The sequence below is a fragment of the Nyctibius grandis genome, chromosome 8, assembly GCF_013368605.1.
Source record: "Nyctibius grandis isolate bNycGra1 chromosome 8, bNycGra1.pri, whole genome shotgun sequence".
Taxonomy (NCBI): Eukaryota; Metazoa; Chordata; class Aves; order Nyctibiiformes; family Nyctibiidae; genus Nyctibius; species Nyctibius grandis.
This window is the reverse complement of record NC_090665.1, coordinates 32,437,504-32,443,203: the sequence shown is the minus strand read 5'-3', so window position 1 is coordinate 32,443,203 and position 5,700 is coordinate 32,437,504.

Below are 5,700 nucleotides of genomic sequence, written 5' to 3'. Positions count from 1 at the left end.
TTCTTCTGCTGTGCGCTGTTTTATTGTATTTGAAGTCTTAACTCTCATGATGTTTATGACGTTCACTAAAAACCTAAGTTATGCCCTGGGGGAAAAAAAAAAAAAGCATGCTTTCCAAAAACATATTTGGAAACTTTTTGTATTATATAAAGTTTTCAAACACAATCTCAATGATGGGTTAAATAGTTGAGGTAAACTGTGCTCTTAATGACTTTGTGTTCATCAAGTGTGCTAACTATGCATTCCAGTTTGTAATAACAAATCATCACAGAAAAAACAGTTTTAGTACTAGACTACTTTTAGTCTTCTCTTGCTCCCATTCCAGTGCCACGTTTGTGGAAAGTAAGGTTTATTCTGAATAAAAATGCCAAAACCAAGTCTGATCAACATGGAAGTGGGAGATAGATGTCTCTGCAGTAGGAGTGCAAGAGATGTATGTTTATTCCCTGCACTGATGACATTCCAAAGACCTTTGTGGTTAGAGCACTTTTCTCAGGGAACAAAAATATGGTAAAACTGTTACTTTTCATGTAGTTCTAGAAATGTTTAGTGTAAACTGATTAGTTGTGTTTATGTGCAGACCAGTACTGCTGTGACAGTCTTTCATAGTGTCCATATATAGCTCTTCCAAATTCTAGTTTCAACTAATTTTGAATTTTATAATAGTTCCATAGGAGTTGACATGGTTCACAGAGCTAGTTGGGGTAGATGTGATTAAACCAGAGTGCATTGATTCGCACCCCTGTGGCAAGAGTTTTGTTAATAATTGCAATAGGTCAGTCAGGACTTTATAACTTAACATTGAAGAAAACTTCATGCCAGAATTTGACATGCAAGACTTGCAGTTTAGTAATTTTTAAAAGATTAAGCAAGCATTTTCTTTAAAGCTTTTTTTCTAAATTGGAAAGCTGTATTGAAAAAGTTAAACAAGCAAGTTACTGGCTTAGCCAATAACTTCAACATTTTAGAAGTGCATCTGTCCTTTTCTGTAATCAACAAAACTGATGGAGGCAAACAATGATCTTAAATGTGCATTTTATGGTAGTTCTGTTAGAGTGAAATAACGGAAATAACTTGGAGAAAGGTACTTCATTTCTAAAATGCGTAACCTCAAATGATTTGAGGAAACTCTGAGAAATGCATAAGAATATAAACACTGTTTTTTAGGTTAAATGGGTTACATTTTTTGCAGACTTTAATTTTTCACTCTGCACCCCCTCAGGGGGGTTGGCTTTTTTTCACTGCATGTTTGACTGTTTATAAAACACCCAGGCAAAAGCCAGAAAGTTTAAAGGCTAGAATCTCTAGCCTTGGTTTCAAACCACAGTGTGCCTTTATTATCCATTTTGTACAGTGCAACCCAATCCCAGTGCTTAGAATTGAGGGTGGAGACAAATGTAACTCTGAATTTATTGAATTTACTTCAGCCATCACCTTAATATTCAATATTTCTTCAAAATGAGGGGATTTTCAGGGAATCAATAGATGAATCCATTGTCATAAACTTTGTACAATAAGTATTGTTGGCATCTAGTCTTTGTATTAAAAAATCACTTCCAATCAAAAAAAAAGGCTTTTCAACTTGTTTTAGTGTTGTATTATGTTTAACAACTGTATTGTGACCTTCCGTATCACGAACATTTTTTTAAAAATTAAATTTTTTTTTGCATTACACTTCTATGAACTGTTTTTCATTTTCCGTATGATATGTTGCATTTAATGCAAAGCTTAGAAGTCTGCTTCCAGCTATCTGTACCTATGTGCTAGCAGATATATCTTCCACAGGAAAGTGTGAAGATGAACAGCAGTGGGAAATGAACACTATGCTCCGTATCAAAGCCGTTCTTATGTTCTGGGCTAGGAGAGATGCTCCTGAGTTGATGTGAACTAAGCTTCCATCTTAATTGTTGTTACAGAACCTTTTCCAAGTCTCCCACTTTAATTTTTGTGAGCTGGGTAAACATTGAATGCAGCCTGGAATTGTACTGGGAGAAGCGAGAAGGCAATGATTTTCTTCCCAGCTTGGCACATACAGCTGTCGTGCAGCTAAACTGCCAAAAATAATGCTGCCTTTAGTAAATCATGAATGTGTTTCAAGTATTGCACATTGTGTTAGCTCAAAGATCTCATTTCTCTTGAAATGCGAGATGATGCCTGATGGCTTTTTGTGGGAACCTGCATTTGGGTCCATGTTTTGAAGATAAGGAAAAAACCAAACATGCAAGTAATGATATGTATTCAAGTGCTAGCTTCTTATCTTTCAAAATAAGAACCTTCCTAGCAAGTTTTACAGTGGCCCTTTCTTCTTGGAGATTAAATGCAATAAGTGATAAAAAATGACTTGTGGTTTACCTGTTTCAAGATGGTAGTGTTAGTAAAATAAGGCAGATGATTCTTCTTAAAGCTATTGTTCCATGCTCCTACAGATCCATGTATTTTGTTTTCATGGCAACTTATTGTAGTTCTAGTGATTTATTTTTTTTAACCAGTAGATTTACATCATGTTAACAAACTTCCATGGTATGTAGACGTCCCATCTTCAAGAATGTGACCTGAAGTTCATTCTGTAATCACTTCTAATGAGTGAGTCTTTCCCTCTTTCCTTTCCACCCCAATAAATGCTGGGATTATAGAGAACAGTATAGGAGCAACTGAAGAACTATACTAGCAAATACTTGGCTGTAAATCCTGAAAGCAGGAGGCAGTGTATGTCATCCTATGGATTGTTTATATGAAGGATTTTACAGAACTTTGGGTATTTCTGGAGATCAGGAATTGATGAAGCTGTCATGCTTTATTTGGCCTTGTTGAGTGGGTGAGTCCCTCAAATGTGCAAGCATGGTAATGCAGTTCCCAGACAGAACGCAGAGGCTGTGCAGTTCACTTGCTGTCGTAATGGAGACAACAGCTAATGTAGGCTGTGGCAACAGAGGAGGAATTGTAGTTAATTAACAGGAAGAAGCAAGCAGTGATACTGTAGCCCCATATGCTTGTAGGATACAGCAATGTCTCAGGAATTCCTGTGTCTGGAGGAGTCACCATCCTGGCATTACATGAAGAGTTTATCCTAGTCCTCCATTGCTAGGACACATAGGTGATGGAGGGGGCAGTAGCAACCCACTCGGCCTGGACTGGCATCTGAAAGGGTTTAGGCATTAACTCCGTCTAGCGTGTTTAGTAAATGAACCATTACATCTTTGTCTTGTTGCTTCCTTATGTTCCTCCATTTATGTGAATATCTGTTCTCTCTTTGTCCAAACTCTAATAACTTATAATCCATTTATATTATTTTGTACAAGTGTGCTCTCTGCTTGACGGGAGCTGCCTAAAAGACTTTCAGGTGGTATGGATATGCAAGCCATATGCATTTAACACTTGGAGAGGTAGAGAAGAGAAGGTGAAAATTTGTCTACCTGCAGAGAAAGGGAGAGAGGAAAGGAATAATTGCTCTAAGTAACAGGGGAGAGACATCTGAGAGATCATTATTATTACTTAGCCCAGCAAGGCTACCGGGAAGCTATTGGGAAGTATTACTTGCTAGCAGGCAGTTATGGCAGTATGGTGCTTAAGACAGTGAGGTATTAGTCTGTAGTGCTTGTGGGCATGCTGTTAAACAGCTGAATTTATTACTTGCTATTGCTTTTTTGCTCTTATAAAAATGCTATTTATAAATCTACTGCTGCTATTTATAAAACTTACTTACAAAACTGAATAAAATTTTTCTTTTCTTTCCCCTCCCTCATACTTGCATATCTATGTATTGCAGAACCAATACTCTTGTCAAAAGACATTGCAAAGCAACTAACATGATTAGTATTTGAAAAGTGTGCAAGGATGAAGACTGTAACGGGAGGTATGTAGAAATGTCAGTCACTGCAATCACACTAGCAATGCAACTTGAAAATCTCTTAAGTCAGGGTTAGGGCTTAATATATGGATGATAAGGGAAAAAGGAGGAACATTGCTCGCTACTCTTCATTGAAAACATAGCTAACCTGCAAGTAAATAGTGAATTGATTGATCATTTTAAATCAGCCTTGCTCAGCAGCAAAACTGCATAAAATTGTGCATGAAACAGTGTGGTGGTTGTTTTTCAAGCGAAGTTGCTCATTATAGCTAAAGGTGTTTAACCCCTCTGCATCAGCACAGGGTAGGTCCCAATCCTCTGGCCCCTGTGCTTTGGCCCTGTGGTCTGACTGCACCATTATTTTGGCTTTTGCTGGACCTTATGTTGAGTTGATTCAATGCAAAAGCCTGGCAAAACACCACTTATTGTACTAGTTTTGTGCTGGTTTAACAAGCTGAGTTAGTTTGGTACAGTCTGACAAGTACCAAAGTCAATAGGAGAACAGGACAAAGATTAGTACCTCCTCTTATGGTGATTGCTTACGGTGCAACTTCGTATTTGCTTGTAAAGTAATTATCCTTTTTTTTTTATAGTACATTATTACAACCCAATGGTCATGACTTCTTTACATGGGCTATAATATGTATGTATATAGCTTCATATATGCACATACATAGGTATTGAATCCAGATCTGGTATTAAACAGGTCTAGGACACAGTAATATACTAAATATGTGTATCTAAAATAAGGTATTAATGAAGTAGAAAGTGTAAGAATAGAAAGATTAAAAAAACTCTACAAGAGTTCATAAATAGCATGTCTTGAACTGATCTTACTGGATAACAATATGTTCAGTTACCTTGGCTGCAATGGTTGCCTGAAAACATATGAGTAGGAGGGACAGTAATCAGGCTTTCAAGATGTTTAACCCATGATAACTGGTGACTGTGTGGGCTCATTAGTGGGCTCATTAATCCCTCACACTGTCAGCTTTCCTCATGTTGCCTATGTTTTATCTAGATTAGTGCTCTGAATTATGGAGCAGCAATAGCGGTTTCTGTGGTCCTTTGAGAGTTTTCTGCTACTTAGGGATGATTCAGGTTCTCCAGTAGCAGCTGCTGAACTGTTGTATTTTAGTCTGGGTCATTAAGGTAACCCAAAGTTGGCATCGCTTTTTGTGAGGCAGACAAAAGTTAAAGCAGCTATGTCAAAGCAACAAAGCCACTCCAGTAGTGGAGATGGAAAACTGAAGAGGCGAGAGAAGCTAGGGCAGGAGCTAGTCCAACTCTTGTAGAGCAAGCCATTTTCACTCCTGAATCAGTTCCTTAGTCTGGCTGATGAGAGATACTGCTAGTTTTTCTTCAAAGCAGTCTGTCTCATTACAGAAAAGTCATGAAGTAACTTGAGGGCTGTGCAGGGGCCGATTCTGTAAGGTGCTGAGTTTCTGAGTAACCACTTAGTGAATGTGCTTGACTCCCACCCAAAGCTAGTGGGAGTTCAGGGTATTCATACCATTCCAAATAACCCTTTTTATTCTTAAATATGTCTTGATAAAAGGAGCTTGTAAAACAATGATTTGTTTTCTTTCTGTTCTGTGGGTATAAATTATAACGTGCATGAAAAGGAAATGGATAACAGTTTTCTGCTTTAAAAAATGGCTAGAAACAAGCAACAATGTCGAAGGCAAGGACATAAGAATCTTATTTGATTTAAATCTGGTTTTATGCCAAATGTGTGTGGTTTTGCTAGCTTGAGAAATAAATGCACTGAATGATCTTAACTGATAACATATTTCTTGCATTGGTTCAGAGAAAACTCTGATTAACTTTAGGTACACAATTTTAAATTTACT